Source organism: Cygnus atratus, chromosome 4 (assembly GCF_013377495.2).
Source record: "Cygnus atratus isolate AKBS03 ecotype Queensland, Australia chromosome 4, CAtr_DNAZoo_HiC_assembly, whole genome shotgun sequence".
NCBI classification, from domain to species: Eukaryota; Metazoa; Chordata; class Aves; order Anseriformes; family Anatidae; genus Cygnus; species Cygnus atratus.
The window spans coordinates 33,158,768-33,175,816 of record NC_066365.1 but is presented as its reverse complement, the minus strand read 5'-3'; the positions used below and the strand labels follow the sequence as shown (position 1 = coordinate 33,175,816).

General features: G+C 41.5%; 1 protein-coding gene across 1 annotated transcript in view; it reads right to left on the bottom strand.

Annotated features, from left to right (window-relative positions):
• The window catches only part of SH3D19 (SH3 domain containing 19), an 81,164-nt gene that overhangs the window by 43,753 nt on the left and 20,362 nt on the right, over positions 1-17,049 (bottom strand). The gene's annotated exons all lie outside the window — the stretch shown is intronic.

Genomic DNA, 17,049 nt, shown 5'->3' with positions numbered 1-17,049 from the left:
CTCTACATTCACTCAGAAAACTAATTAAGACTAGAACTGAATGTTGCCCTGACCGAACTGTCTTCTGAAATACTTTGGCTAGTCTAGGATAAACAATGGTTATTTGTCTGGTTTCAGAAACAGTTCAACTGTGGCTTGGCCCCTCTCCACACAGCTAGCAAAGCCGCATTAGAAAACATTTCTATCAGTCATATTTTATTGCACATTCTCAGCAGAAGAGGATTCTTGCTTTCCTTCAAAATATTCCATCACAATACAGCCTTATCTTCAAGAAACACTTTTAGTTTTATGTTCCCCCCTGATGTACCCAATTTGTCTTTTTTTCTTCCTTCTAACTCAACTCTCTTTCTGTTGGATGTTCATTTTTGAAACTTTATTCTTCTGCCTTCATTGCTGTGAATAACTACAATACTCAGGATTTTAATTATATTTAGTACTGGTAGAAAGGAGACTGAAGTCTGGCAACATGAATCTGAAATCTTTTGGAGGAACAAATACTTTCCATACTCAAAATTCAACAGTTTGTTAAATTCTACTGCAGGAAATGAGGAAATCTATAAGTTGTACATACTCAAGTATCAGTAAGACCCAAATGGAGCAGGTTAAGTTCTTTCTTCATCTGGCAAGAGCACTTTCAACTGTTCCAATTTGCCTCAGAATTTGATGAGCACTTTTAGATGTGAGCACGTATCTTTGGCTAGAACTCATAGGAGTCATCATATATGCATAAGTTCAAGTTTTCTGTGCATTATACTGACCAGAAGAGTATAGAAAAGATCTTAAAATCAAAGTGCAAAGACCTTTCATGAAACCAACCTGGTGAAGCAGAAGTACAAATACATCATCAGCAAGGCAGTTCAAGCATGCAACAATCTGTATAATTCAGAACCCAAGATAATATGGTTCTGTTTGAAAATTTATGAACTCACAGGCAAAGCAAACTGTTACCAGATAGTTTTTCTTTCCCACTTTCCATTAACAGGTCACCATCAACACCCTTCCTCCCTTCTAGCAAAGCACTACATTTGCTATCCCCAGGAGAGTTTGAATCACATTTAACTTACAATTATTTAAGCCCTTTAAAAGCCAAGAAATGGGACTTAATTTATAATTTCTTCTTCTTTTTTATTGTCTTTCCCATGAAACCCTGTAAGGGGACTGCAAATACCGTAACTTTGTTACATACAAATCCCCAGTAATTTAAGTAAGATGTTGTTCTTAGGGCAGCCTGTGATTTTGCCCATACCTCATGCTGAGCTAACCCCACCCTGTTACGCAGGCAACAATTCCTGGTCTCCCATCCCATCTTGCAAAATAAGGAGTGATAAGGTTGCTACTGCCCTCCTCTGCCCCGCAGTTAATGACCACATTTTCTCTCAAGGAATCCAGAAAAATTAGCATAACCAAATCAAATCTAGTTCTCCTATTTGATGTGGTAGGAGCTGCAGCAGTGAGTCTGCTGAATGGAGTCCCTGCCTCTTTCCCACCTCCTCCTCCTGTCTGTAAAGCAGAGCAGTAAACCAAAGTGCGCACACACACATACAAAACCAAACCACAAATGCTTGTGTCAAGGACAAAAAGAAGCAGTAAGAAGTTTAATCTGCATGGGATCTGTGATCCTGGTCCCAGCACAACTCTCCCGACAGTTATGCCAGACCGATGGAGGGGATGGCATGGCAACAGCCAGCCCACAGGGGGACAGCAGCTCCTGCACTGCCCTGCAGCGTGCACAGACAACTCCAAACTCAAATTGCTGGAAGAAAACAGAACAGACAGCAGGAAGCAGGCACTTTCATTGCATAAAAGCCTGATAAACATTAGCTCAAACACCCCCCCAGCCACACCTAATATGGAGTGAGTACAGATGCAAACCACTCGCGCTGCCCCCATTCTGTTTACCAGGCAGCAAAGGACAAGTGGAGCAATTCTTTTGACATCTGATTTAGCCTGGACCTCACTCACTGTTAACTTAAAGCACAAACTTTGTTCCATTTCCAACTGAAGCAGCAGCTCTGCTGTGCTTCCCAAGCCAGCCCTTCAGAAGGGGGAACTAGCCCAACTCTGGGCATCCAAACAAACTGGCTTTATAGGTTCAGAGGGGACCTTTAAAGCTGCTGAACTTGCTAGCTGAAAGCAGTCGGGTACTTCAAGTCAGCAGTGATATGAAAAGTGTCCCACGGGTCACCCTTTCTGAAAGATAAAGAACCTGGAATGATTCGTTTGAAGATGTTAAACACCTCCTCACTCCTCCTGCGGGCTTTATTCTAGGTTTCAAGGACAGATTTCCCAAATATAAACACTTAGGGAAAATGCTTCTAAAGCATATTTTAAGCCCGCTCATCAGGGAAAGAAAGTTGTCACCAGTTGCAGCTCTACCTGAAGGCCTGCTCCTGCGGGGTGACTCCTGAACCAAGGCAGCAGCCCCCGGGCAGCAGATGGAAGCAGCACGGGGTTCGAACCACAGAGGTGTCTCTGAACCAGCAGAAGCAATTATGCCTGCTGGGAGGGTCTGTATTTTGCCCAGGGATCTTTCAGCTGTTTCAGGAGCAGCAGTGGCTCCAGCGCAGCTGAGGCCACCTCAGGGACACGTCTGCCGGCTCTGCTCCTGAGCACTGACAGACTCGTGCTGGGCTTTGCCTGCTGCTGGAGGCCACAGGCAGTGCTGGCTTGTGATTCCTCCCTCCTGCCTGTAAGCACACCCGCACCAATGTAGGGGGGGTTCCCCAGGCTACCTACAGACTTCTGCCCTATGGGCTGCAGTACTGCTTGGGATACAGAAGACATCCCAAGCTATGGTCCTGTCTCAGCACCCCTCCTTTATCCACCTCTGACCACCCACCCTCCTATTCTGTGGCACGCATGGGGTGCTCTGCAGGAATCGTGCAACCCTCCACAGCGCCTGCTCCCACAGGAACCTCCCTCTAGCAGAAGGGAGACCTTTGGTTTCTTTATCAGAGCTGACATAACGATGAGTATTCTACAGGAAAACTGATCTATTTCATACATCTGAAATGAATGAAAATGAAACCTAACTGAACTATTTCATACATCGCTCTAGAGATTTTTCTGGTGAGAAAAAAATGAAAAAGGACAATCACTTGTTCTAGAAAAATATAGTGAAGCATCTGCTCCAAAGATTTATCCTTCACATCACATTATATAGGATTTTTCTCAAGACATCTGTCCTTTGGTTCACACACCTGCGTAAAAGGCATTTAACACATTTTCAGTTGTGATAATTATTGACTCTTTACACAGGCACTTTAAAAAGTTAAAACATTGCTATTTTTAATATCTTGTGACTTCTTGGAATGCCAGCCAAAAATTTTTCAATAGCTGATGTTGAAATCACTGTGAGGTAAAACACTAGAATAATGAAAGGCACGATCTATTCCTCTCAGTTCCACTAGAAATCATGCTACCTTCCTAACAGCCAACGTACCACAATGTAATCTTTTTAAAGCTTATTAGGAAACTGTTAACATTATTTAGAAAACATTATTCCAAACAAAATATTCAAAATATAATGATTTCACCGCAGACTGAGTTCCAGAAAGACGTTAGTATTTCTACAGTAAAATTAAGGCTGGTGCAAAAGATTGAGTTTACCACCACGCAGATGGCAGGCCAAGGACAGAGCTGTTAGTTTACGTGACACACAGACCCGAGATGCAGTTTCTCCCTTGGTATAAGACAAACAGAGAATGCACGGCCAGTACAGGCTCTCCATTTCCACCAGCCCTCCTGTGCTGGTGCTGACATGGCCACGTCTGCTGGATCAGCCATGTGATTTTGCCAATAACAAACACCCCACTTAGTTTTCAGGCAGACAGGCTGACTGCTCCAGCTGGCTGTAGCTCCCCATGAGCACCAGGGTGATGCAAGAGGTGGTGAGAAGGGGCAGCCAGGGAGGCCAGCGGCTGTCCTTGTGGGAAGCAGCTCAGCCTCCATGCACAAAACCTGACCTTTAGCCTGTGACTCACTTCCAACATGCGGCTGATCAGATAGCAAATCACCAAACACTGGCTCTGCCTCGGGTCAGCTGTTCTTCTCGCCCTTCAGCATCAGCTGATTCACTGTTGTGGTTTGGTTTTCTGCTCGTGCTGGTTGCCCAGACTGGCTCACTGGGAGATCAGACAAGCACCAGCAGAAAGCAGCTGGCAGTGGCCTGGCACCATCGTGGCCGCTCTGGAACATGAAGACAGCACCCTCACCTTCCCTGCTAGGTAATGGGGTATTGCACCCCATGGCCCTGCGGGAACTAATAAAGATCCAGTCACCTAAGAAATCAAGTGCTCAATACTACAGATCTAGGAAATCAGACTCACTCTGGTACCACTTCACCTCTGTTGGGCCTGGCCCCAAAAGCAAGCAATCCTGAAGCAGTAATTAAGCCCAGTTACAATTCAATCCTCATCACTATGCTGAAGATGTCTGCTTCTGCATCACTAAATGAATAGAGCAACTGTGACTTCCCACTGCCTGGATAAGCGGGGACGTAGTTAAGAAGCAGCTAAAACCCAGCTGCTCAGCTAATTAGAACAGCTCGCATTGATCAGCGTAGGGAGATGGTTTCAGAAATGGCTTTCTAGCTATTGCTTCAGCCACTTATTCCATATTCATGTGCTTGTCACTGTCGTACTTGGAGATGGTATTTCAGCCACTGAACCTTCAATTTTATGGCAGGACACTGGAAGGAAGTAAAAGCAGATCAAAGCAGCAAATGATAACATTTCACCCACTGATCCTTGCAGCAAACTGCAGTCATCAACATGCAACAGCTTCCACACTTAACGATGTCCAGCTTAGATCTCGAAGCTAAAACACCCCAAATTTTAGTGTGAATCTGAATCACTCAGTTCATGTGTATCCCGAATTAACACTTTCCTGATCCAGAGCTACAGACACGCTAGACAGAATTCCCCTTTTCACTTTGCATTTTCTTTCAGACTACCTGAGCTGCACTGCACCTTGCCTCAAAGAGGACTGCATGCACTTGCCCATTCCAGAAAGACAAATTGTCAGAGCATTATTCAAGTTATTCTCAGTCTTCATTGTCTATTTACGGATTTCATCTCCCATCAAAATGTGTATGACAAGAACGGAGGGTCCTGCTTATTGAAGAGTTTGGCTCCTCTGTAACAGCCAAGAATCTACAATCTAACCTATTGATCAACAATTTGTACTCACTTCTGTGACACCCCTGCAAATATGTCTTGATGGAAATTGAGAAATTATATTGCAAATACTTTAATGACAATTTAATCTTGGTAGTAAATATTTCTAGGAGTTGAAAACACACACAATTTTAAGTGTAAAATGTCATTGTAATGCAGCACAGTGAATGTAAATGCAAGTATCATTGAGTTGCCTTAGTGATACAGGTAGGATATTTGGGCTCAGCCAGCACTATGTTTAGGGAAAAGAATAAGGATGAAAAGTGTAGGCAAGAAGCCTCTATCAGACAAAAAGACTTAGCTGTAAACTGCAGCTTTTTCAGAGGTAAATTCTTTACCATTAAAGTCCACAAAGTTATTGCATTTGCAAATGGCATGAGATGACAGTGCCCTACTTCTGCTGTTAAATACTATGAAATGAAGCTTGTTTCTCAAGAATGGCTCTTTGATTCAACTATTTGCAGTGGCATTTCAGTCAGCAAATCAAAGCCCTCAGCGGCCACTGACAGGTCATCCTGCTTGCCTTATACATCTCTGTGCATCAGAACACAAGCTGGTGGCTGAGTGAGCTCCAAAACCTTCGTAATTGACCTCACAGATGAATAAAACCTGTTTTAATAATGAAGGATGAGCAGGACAAAGGCATGGGGAAACCCGTTGATCCAGATCCACAGGATTCAAGGTATCTTTACAGGTCTTTAACTATTATAAAGTATGGATATTAGACTTTCTTCAATAGTCTGTGTACTTCATAGAGAATGTAATTATAGTGGCAAGGTTATCTTTAAGTTTAAAGTTTTGTAAAATGGGAAAAGTGGTATGTGAATGTCCTCAGATTAGAAGTATTAATAATGATATACTAACAAAACAGGTAACATTCTGCTTTACAACGAAGTAATATCTTCAGTGTATATGAAAGAAAGCGAGTATCTTCAGTCCCTACTAAACCCAGCTACCTCCAGATCAACAAAGAGAAAAATAAGAGACTGGGGGTGAGGAATCAACCAAAGTAGTCATTTCTGCTGGCCTGCTGAAAACACAAGGGCCGTGAAGCTTAGGAGCAGGAACACACCAGAGCATGGCTTCAGAGGAGAACGAGCAGGAACTAAGGGTGCTGCCTGCAGGAGTGAGCAGGACTCAGAGGAGGCATGAGCTGGAAGTGAGGAATCCAGAGGAGAATGCTCAGGTACTTGAAGGCCTTCGGACTTCAAAGACTCCAGAGCTGTAATCAAACTGAGGGAGCAAGGCATAGATGTTTCTTATTTTGCCTAGATCTGTTTCCTGTGCAAACATAGTTGGGAAAATACAGGTCCATGTGTTTCAATTATTGTGCATCCTTCAAGGAAGAAACTGGCATACACGTGAGGAAGGAGTTCCAGGGGAATCTCGAGGCATCTTAAGGCCTCCAGCAGATTGATAATTGAGTGTCACTTCCAAGAGACACTAGCAAATAGCTTTTACACTCAGCAGTTAAGATACTATCTGTATTCTGCCTAGTCAGAGATTAACAGCACACAATTCCAGTTCTGTAATATAAAAGCCAGCTGTTTGAGAAGCATCCAAAACATAAAGTTCAACCGCAGCCACAGAAGTGGGATTATGGAGAAGCGTTCAATGCCGGCATGACCTCAGTTCCAAAAAATCAGCTGAGCACCTCTGAGAATTTCTAAGTGTGTCGGCCAATGCTGAGCCCTCTGACATGTAGGACTGTCACGCTCCTTTCGCCTAATTCTACTTCTTTGTAATCCGTCTGAGCCAAATAAGCAGCATGAAATGTGCTGGAGTTTAAGCTTTAACTGAGTGAGGAAACAAAAGGAATTTTCTCATTATTTTCATTGCAGGCATATGTTGAGAGCAAAGACATTTGTTGTGGAGGGATGACCTATAAAACAGATTTATCAATACATATGCATAGAATAGACTGAAGTCTACTAACTCATGACCAAAAAGAAACCCAACAAAAGCATAAACCCTTCTACACTGTAAACGTGAAGCAGCAGCCAAAAATTTGTGTAAGAATTTTACAAGGTCATCCATATACAGAGTTGTACTGGCTTTAAAGTGGTCACTTATTAAATACATAAAATAAATAAATGATTAAATATTTACATAAAATAATCATTTACGATCAGTAGAAACTCATTTTCAACCCTCCCATGTTAAACCATCACTAAAGTTAAAACTATGTTCATGCACGATCACATCTTGTTCCAATGGACTGTTGACTCACCCAGTTACACCCTACAAGACATTAGGTCCGTGAACTTGCAACAGTGGCCCTTACAGAAAGCACAGTGCACAGAAATTGTAAATTAACATCTCATAACCACACCCTTCACTCAACCTGTCTTTCCAGAAAGTGCCCCGCATGCAGCTCAGTCAGAGAAACAGCATGTTTGCGTATACATTCTTCCCCTGCCCTGCCTCCGAAAACACTGAAATGCTTCCTTTTATTCAAAACCACAAATATTGGCAGAGATTTTGGTTAAAAATGCAGACAATCACCCCTCAGAAATTTGCACTGTTTAACAGCAAACCATACACTCATATGTCTGCAGGTCTACAATGCTTATCTCTTAAGTTTAAATACGATCTTAAACTGCACTGTTTTGTATTCACTTGCAAAGATTCAGCAACTCTGAGATTACGGTCAGCCATTCTCAAAAGACACTTTACAGATTATTTTAAGTAATAGCAGCCTTGTTATTCTGAGTGTACAAGGATGTAGGTAAGGTATAGCATACTGGTAAAGCTAGTATCTTTCTTTGCCCAAGCTGGGAAAAACTTCCAAGTTTTTAGATACTCAAATTCTTTTCCAAGTGAAACAGAGGCATCAGCCATCAACGCTTAAAATCACACCTACACCTACAAAACCTGTATCTATCCCAAACACACTGCAAAACCCCCATAGATGGGCAATGACATTGCTTTAAGAGCACTCAAAATACCTACCTCACCAGCCGGGAGAAAGCCTTTATCCACTGGGGACGCTTCCCCAGTAAAGCAGCTCTCATCTTTGAGCAGGTCACCGTGAAAATGTGCTGCACGACAAAATGAACTTCCTCCACCCTCAATCATATACCCTGGCTACCTTATAACATCAGGGACCTCAAATTACATTTCAAAATAATAAATACTGCAGCCTCTAATGGATGGTTACAGCTTGGAAGACATAATCACTATCATCACCTTTCCCCACTCAACCAAATTTAGCCTCGCAAGCAAACACCTTGTAAAACAGACTGAACCGGACCTTCCTGGAGCAACATCTGTAAGAAATACCTTTCCAGGACATTTCAGAGCCACAGACATCAGTGCTCCTCCCTAGCCTGTAAAAATCCCCCTAACACAAAATGCTCCTAACACATCGCCTTTCACATGCTTATCCCCACACTTGGATCAATGCACCATATGCCTGCCATCGGCCAACTAGGCAGAGGAAATTAAAGAAGTACTACGTAGCAGATTCAGCTTGTTTGGGCAACTGAAAGGACAAAACAACCACCTACCAGTGGGGTTACCCTTCTCTCCTAACAACCACTCAATCTCTGATCCTTCACCCTAAATCATTACGAAGATAAACTTTTTTTTTTTTTTTTTAAATCTCCAGCACAGCTTAAAAGGCTCTGGATCCAAACAATAGAGCAGGTAATTTTGCTAATCTCCACTCTCAGCAATGCCCTTAACTCCAAAGGCAGGACATTGTCCCTAACCTTTTTCACATCAGCCAACAACCTTACCTCCTTCTCCCCTTTTAACACGCCTTTGGGCCTCCGGAAGTAACAGTGACCTTTTCCTTAAGACTTGATTAATTGATTAACACAACCTAGGCGAACTCAGAACAACTGCATTATAATTTTCTCAAGAAGTAGCAAAGCCATTGGAGTTGCACTCCATGGACCTTGTGGGTCCCTTCCAAGTTGAGACATCCTACGGTTCTGCAGGGAATGACAGCTCAGCCTCCTACACTGCACAACATGGAAAGCGTTATACAAAAGTTGCAGGAAACCAAGTTCGAAAGAGCCAAAAAGACTTCTCTGCGTGCAACACAAGGTTAAGCTATGGCACTTCTCGCTGCACAACACTGTGAATGCTAAAAGCCTATATGCATTCAAAAAAATTAAAGAAAAACCATTGAGGGCTATTAAATACAAAGCAACAACTCTCTCAGGAGACCCATGTCACGTAAATCTGGATGCTGACAGAATACATGGATGCCTTCCAATACATGCTTGGTTTTTTCCTCATCTTCTTTTTCCTACGCCTCTGCTTTGGACATAAGCAAGACAGAATAAGAATATAAGAATAGATGGACCTTTTGTCTGCTCCACAAAGGCCATTTTTACAGATCCTTAGACGTCTTTTGGGATGGAAGGAGGTTGCCTGTCTAAAACCTTGGGCATTTCTTCCAGTTACTTCAGCTGCTCTAATTAAAAGATAAATAATGTGATGTTTACTTTTTGATGACATTTGAAAATCCTTTTTTTTTTTTTACTGTAAAAACAATCTTGGCAATTTATAATTAATCTCGTCCAAGAACATTAATGAATGTATTTTATATTGCCGTTCAACTACATCTGTATTATGCAAAGCAAAATACCTGTTTAGCACCTGCAGCAAGGCAGTTACTGCACTAAGGAGCGTTCTTGTCAATCCAAATTCTAACAGACATCATTAAAAAAGGACAGTATGGGAACAGTAATTACAGGAAATATAGAAACCTAAGTCATCATTTCAGATCTGTCCTAGACAGAAAAAATGCTATTATTAACAGAGAGCATTGGAAGTCTGTTCACAGAGTTCATTTTTAACAGAACACATTTCCCTGTTATGACTCAGAAAAAAGAAGACAGATGGGGCAGCAGTGCAAACGATCTTCTGTCCCACACAGCAGTACAGTGTGGCTGGAAAGCCTCTCTTGTGGCTGTCACCGCTGTCCTTGTCTCAGGACATGGTGCTCTTCCTTCCAAGATGTCAAACCTACACCTGTTAGGAGTAGGATTAGCTTTTAGCTAATCATGGGCCGAGTGTTTTAGAAGAGGCAGTGGAAAGAAGCTAATAAAAAACATGATGGTTTTCAAAGCAGTTGCCCATAAGAAGCTGTATTCCCAGGAGAGGAGGGAAATCTCCTGATGTGGTCCAATCCCAAAATGCTATCAGAATTGTTTGAGCCAGTACTGTACTGATACTAAACGTCAGTGTGTGAGGAGATGGGGAAGCAGAAGTCCATGTTACATGGAATAGAAGGACTGCAATAAAGAAAACAAAGCTATTTCTTCCCACCAAGCATTTATTACAGACAAAAACATTGCTTAGTGTAACATGAGATTACTCATGTACTTCTTTTGCTGGAACTAAGTATTATACTGTGGATCAACAGAGAGATTCAACTAAGTAACCATTATTTGTGGTTGGAATATTATAATTAGATTTGGATCCTCTCTTTAACTAAAAATCAGTCTTTGCCTCATGCCTTAGAAGATTGGGCATGTTCACTGTATACAGAAGATAAACCTCTTACAACAACTGCCAAAATTAAGACGTGACTATACGTACTTATAAGGCCCTTACCTTTACAAATGCTTTCCACAGTTAGGGGTGTAGGATCTAATTTCAGTCCTCTCTAGCAAGGGACCTACCTGTGACCACACTGGTTGTAGCCTCCAAGGGAAGAGGCAATGTCTCTTTGCACTGCTGAATCTTAGTTCACTTCCTACAGCTGAGGCAGTTGGGAACAGGCACAAAAGCAGCTCATCCCTGGTGCCCTCGTAGCCCTACTAAGGGGTAGTACTCGGTCAGGTGAGCCTGCGGTTTGTTGCATCTGGCCAAAACTAGGACAAACAGGGACTACATTCAAAACAAGGACTACATTCAAATCGTGAAATACCTGCACTGAGCAAAATACCTTTGAAAGGAGAAATTTTGTAGCAAAATCAGCAATCTGTCTCAAAAATGACAGAACCAGAGATTAATACACAGTTGTGCAAAACGCACATCAAGCACCAAATAAATACAATAAGATGGAAGAAGCTATCAATATGACAGACCTCACTAGGAATATCTCTCTACCGTGAGACAGTCAGGATGCAACTGTATCATGCTTTTCAAGAGTACGTAATCAATCGCTTCAACGTTCAACCTGCCAAAATCAGATGCTACTTAAAGTAACCAATTATCTGTACCGAAATGATCTGCAAACATCAAAGAATAACTTAAAATAAAATGACAAAGTGGGTAAGCACTACATAAAAAGAGAAAAAATGGAAAAAGTAACCATCTCTTCCCTCTTGCGCACATCAGAGAGAGGCCATGGAAACCAACACAACGCAAACTGAACTCTCCCACTCAAATTCCAGAGGCGAAGGAAAATGTAGATACTGACCTGAGTCCAACAAGAAATCTACACAGATCCTTAGGGAAAGGAACCAAAGCTCATGCATCAGCTCCAGCACTCTTAAAATACCAACATGTGATTTTTTGGGGGAGAACCTGAGCCACTGCTTCTTCTGAGCTGGGTGTTTACAACCAGCCAAGTCTGCCTCCTCTGCCCGGACACATATCCCATGGACTTCCCCTAGCAGCTCCTCCTCCTTCTAGAAAAATTACTGTTTTTTTTGAGACGATTACAAATACCTTTGGAAAGAATTCTCTTCCAGCCCTCTCTCCCATCCACCAGCTGAATCTAATGTGCTATTTGTCATTTAAACGTCTTTGGAATGAAGGAATAATCATAAAGGAGAATTAAAACCATGCCTGATTAACTTGGCTCCTCACATGTTACTTATAAACAGAGAATTCCAGTTCTCCCCATAGCTTCCATCCACCCTAGAGCCTGTATATTTTCTGCGGGGTTTAAAGAGAAAACCATCTGGTTGTTCTAAAAGGAATTATTGCTGTCTTATAGGGAAAAAGTGAAATTGCTCAAAATGTCTTTTAAAAGGAAAGCATGATAATTAGAATAATAATGGGTAATTGTGTGCTTCCTGAAACTACCCTTGTAGAACTAAGGTGTGCCATGATTGCTTACACTCCAGGCAATTCTCGTAATTCACACGGACAGCAGCCTTGTGCCCGGATGGTTCTCAGTACCTTCTACTGGAACCTCCTCAGAAAGGCGATGGAACAGCAAAACTTGCTGATGTTCACAGGACTCCCAAAGCAGCACTGAAATCCTCTGAATGAAGGAGGAGGGTGAACCCTTTTCTCTTTATTCCTTCAACAACCATCTCATTCTCAGCATTATTTTCCATTATGAATTAGCATTAGCACTGGAGAGCAGCCCACACAACGGAAGGGGTTGTTCAGGGCACCAAAGCAGCCAGTCCTTCAAAATTCCCTTTGCAGAAACCAGGAACACAGTGCTCTTTTATTAAAACAAATCCCTCTTCTCTGTTTAGGGTTAAGGAATCTGGAACTTTGGCTAGGATGCTCCCTTCACAACAACTCTTTACTGCTATCTGTGAGAGGAATAGCCAAAAATCCCCAGCAAAACAGTGAAGAATTCGTGGCTTTAAAACGAACATCTGTAGCAATAGAGTAGACATCCACAAGATCCCTAATTGCCAACAACTAAGCCTAACCCATCTGCCATTAATTTGTCTGCTTTACCTGTGATATTTTATTTCTCATTTAGAGACGAGTATAAACCGAGCAGGGAAAATTAACATTGCAAAGAAGAAATCAAACATAATGATTTACTGGGGCAAGGAAGCTATCAAAGAAATCTGCTGCACAAAATTGCTCCAGTTTATGCTTCTCCAGGGAGGCACATCCCTGACGTGCACAGCATGTGCTGCTTACCAGAAAAACACGACAAACAAAAGACAGACACATAAGCAGATTCCAGTCTGAAGTTACACCAGTTTAAATCCACATTTAACCAATGGGATTACACCAGCTCCAAGTGACCAAACACAAAATGCAGGTCTCAGAAGGAAAAAAAAAAAAAAAAAAAAAAAAGGAGCCACATGATCCTACTTTTTAGATGTCAACAACAAAAGTCATGTTATCAAGACCCTGCTTCCAGCTCTACCATTGATTTATTGTCTGACTGTGCTTCCCTCTGCTGAACCCATTTCATCTGTAAAATGGAGACGCAGCTGTTTTTCTCCTTGGAGATGAGCCTTCTGATCCAACTAACCACATGAGCACTGATAACAGCCCAAAGGAGGGAACGATCGCTCCTTCTGGAGCAGCACAGGCTTAGCTCAGCTCGTGGCAATTGTGAAACTGTATCCTCAGGGCCTGGGAAGGAAACTAGCTTTCTGGACAAACACTTGTTCATACATCAATCTCTGACCTACTGGGAGCACACAAACATAAGATCTTCATTTTTTTCCACACCCTAAAAGTATGCTTAGACTAAGAGTAACTTGCCACACTTTACCCTTAAAAATCCTGAAGGCTTATTATAAAGAATAAGAATTCAATAGTAAAACAAGCGTCACCCTCAACATTTACTCATTCTTCTAAACACAACCCAGAGGTGTCCTGAAGGCTTTTACCCTCACTTTGTCACACATGTACACCTTTCACATGAAGTGTCAGCAAGGTTAGAAGTCTCAAACTTCAGATTTGCATTACAGCCTGAAACGCTGGCTAGAAAGGGTGAAAGCCTGAAATACTCCACTGGGTAAACAGCTGCATTGACAATGCAATGCAAACATTGCCAGGGGATAACACAAAGTTTTTGAACGACAGCAATCAAAAACTAGGTATCAGGATGCTTGTAGGAATGAATGTGGTCCCACTGGATAAAGGAACCCGGTGTTTGAACTAAAGAATTAGATTTTGACTGGTTCTTTTAGCACTGACTCCCACAGTATTATCATTTGGAAGTCGAGTTAGTATGAGGCAGGCAAGCAGGCTATCAGCGTGCTGAAAATTAGCTGGATCACCAGGCTCAATCTCTCTTTCTCTCCTGGGGAGGATTTCAAGACTCAGCTAGAAAAAGACATCACCTGATCTAGCAGTAGCATCAGAAGTCTGTCCACATTGCACATTTAACTAAAATACAACAAAGAACCTAGGGGCCAACAAAGGGTTACAGGAGTACCTCTCACTCTTTACAATGCCCATTTTCAATACATTAACCTTGAACTTAAATTTACTTAAAATATGCAAAATCTGTTAAATGGCCTACAAAATTACTACTGAAATTACTCCCGATGACAAAACACCTCTCCTTGTTAAACACCCAGATGTTAACAGCAATTTGTGAAAGTCTTCAAACTAGAAACCCAAACTTCCATATCTGGGAGCTAGCAAGATTTGTATGGCGAGAGCAAGGTCACTCATATTCTCCTTCAGATACATGAAGCTGGAATTATTAAATGACTTACTGCAGACTGACTGTAATGGTTGCAACACAGAAAATCCTGCCATTGTCTGTTTTCTCAAGATGTCAAAAGCATATTGATTTATACCCATTGTACAAATTGTACTAGTGTATCAATTTAACTGAAAAGGGAGTAGAGTTCCACTATATTGTCTGTCCTGTGCCTTAAGACTCGCTACATGCCTTGTTAAAGGCATGAGACCCTAATTAAAAGGTGTCTTTCAGGTGATGCTTCACAAATGAATTCTGATGGCAAAACACATTCTTAAGCTACAGTTGGAGCATTACTAAAATATTTATTAAACACAATATCATAAATTCAACATTAAATAGCAGAGGAAAGAGAAATGCAGAGAATCATTCGCTAATGGAATTTTGCTACACAAAAACCTAAAACCAAAGTAAGATACAAAATACCATTCATAAAAATGACAGCTTGGTTTACCAGAAGCTCACTAAAAGAATCTGTAGCCCCTTTGATCAGCTACTTAAAGTGCTTCTTTATAAAGGAACAAAAGAAACGTTGTGTCTGTTTGTATTGTTGACTTGATATATTTTAAATGAAAAAAGACCAATTTTGTTCAATCAGATCAAGATGACAAGCTAGAAAAGAGCTTTAGTACATTGCAAATAGACAGAATGTATGCTATACAACAGTAAAACCTAGAATCTCTTTTAGGAAAGAGCTAATTCCCCCTCACACTCTCCATTTTGAGGGCAAACTTTCACAGTAGTCTCCCAGATTTAAAAATCAAAATCTCTTATTTGACTTTAAGTGATTGATACGCTACTAAACCTGCCAATAAATTGTTGCAGTCTTCAGCTACCTTCATCCTCTCATCTCCAAGGTTGAGGCAACTACAATGAATTACATCACATTACACAGCTGTGTTTCTGGATCTTGTGATCTGTAATCCTTATCCTACATGGAAAAAAAACAGAGTCTAGTTAATCCAGTTCCTTTTATGAGATTTACTCATGTTCAGGATTAACTGCAAACATGCGGATGCCTGAAGTCTTCTATTATCTTACCATCATGTAATTTGCAGTGAAAACATTTAGAGGCATAAGACTGAAGTGTCTACTTCTTTTGACCTAAATGACCCGTGTTACAACAGTGCATGACATGAAGCTATCAGAGCCAACAGTGCATGACCTCACAGTAAAATCAAGAAATAATGATAATTACAGATCATTGTTGCCAGCGTAGACACATTTTTAATACTGTCAGGAATTTAATAATTGAAGGATGGTTAATATTAGGTCATGAAATTAAATGTCTCCAGATAACAACTTAATATAGCAATAGGTGTTATTTGGATTAATGGGACATCTGTTTCAATCTTACTTATGTGCTAATATTTAGTGTAACAAATCCATGCAGAGTGGTACATGAAGATATCCACAGGCTCTTTTCTGCTACTCCTCACTTGATCCAATCTCTTCTGCAAAGTGGACAGTTGCTAATTGTCAAGAGAGGTAAGTGTATCGAAGGTACATTTTTGTGAGCAGTATCTGGTGAATGTTCCCCTCCTTTAAAACCTTTTCCTGTGATCTTTTTTGGTTCATCCAATCCCCAGACTTACCAGCCTTATGCTAGGTCCCACTCCAGGCCCCCCCAATCACAAGAAATATTGTCATATGATCTTTTTACTAAGCTAATCATGCTCTGGACTAAAACCTAGCCTTTCAGAGCCTGAGAAGTTCGGATGTGGTGGTGTTTGGGCTTTTTTTTTTTTCCTTTTTTTTTGGTCTCTATTTCCTACAAAGCCCTGGTGAGATCTTGTATCATGAGTGTGGAACACTGGGATAAAGTACTACTTCTCCAACTATCTGTTGGCCACATTTACACCCACTATTTTGTCTTCGAATATCTGCCTTTCTTAAGGCTCATTGCATGTGTCTTCATGTGGTCAGCTAGTGTCCCCATGCCCACCTCCGTTTTTTCATACTAATTCTAGTGCAGAAATTCTTGTTAATAGGCCTTGCATTCAAGTACAATGATGTGCAAGGTCATTTTGTTCAACTTTAGATCATGAGAAGGATGTTATGTTGCACTTTTGAGATCCATCCCACAACACGCAGCTTAAGGAAAAAATAGAAAAGATGCCTTTGGGCCATTTTGTTTTGTCTTTCTTTTGTCATGAGCTGCCTCCGGAGATCAGAAGGTCATGGATGCAGTAGCTTATCAAAAAACGGCGTAAGTCATGAAATGGTCCCCAGTGTAATTCACACAGCCCTGCAACGCTGCCCATGATACAAGAGAAGTGTTGCACTGCACTTTAAGTCTTGGATGCTTCACTATTTAGTTTTCCCTCAGTTTTTACAGCAAGGAATGCTGGTCTTCCTGTGGCTGCAGCTCTCCTCCCAAAGATGATACAGACAGACTAGGGATAAGAAGAATGTCACCCAGCAATTTGTCACCATAGGATTAGGCTTCCATGATAACACAGAATAAACCACGGAGTGCAGCAGTATCAATTAGCAGAGTACATCATGTAACTAAGGTAGGCTCTGGTCACCTCTGGCCTAGAA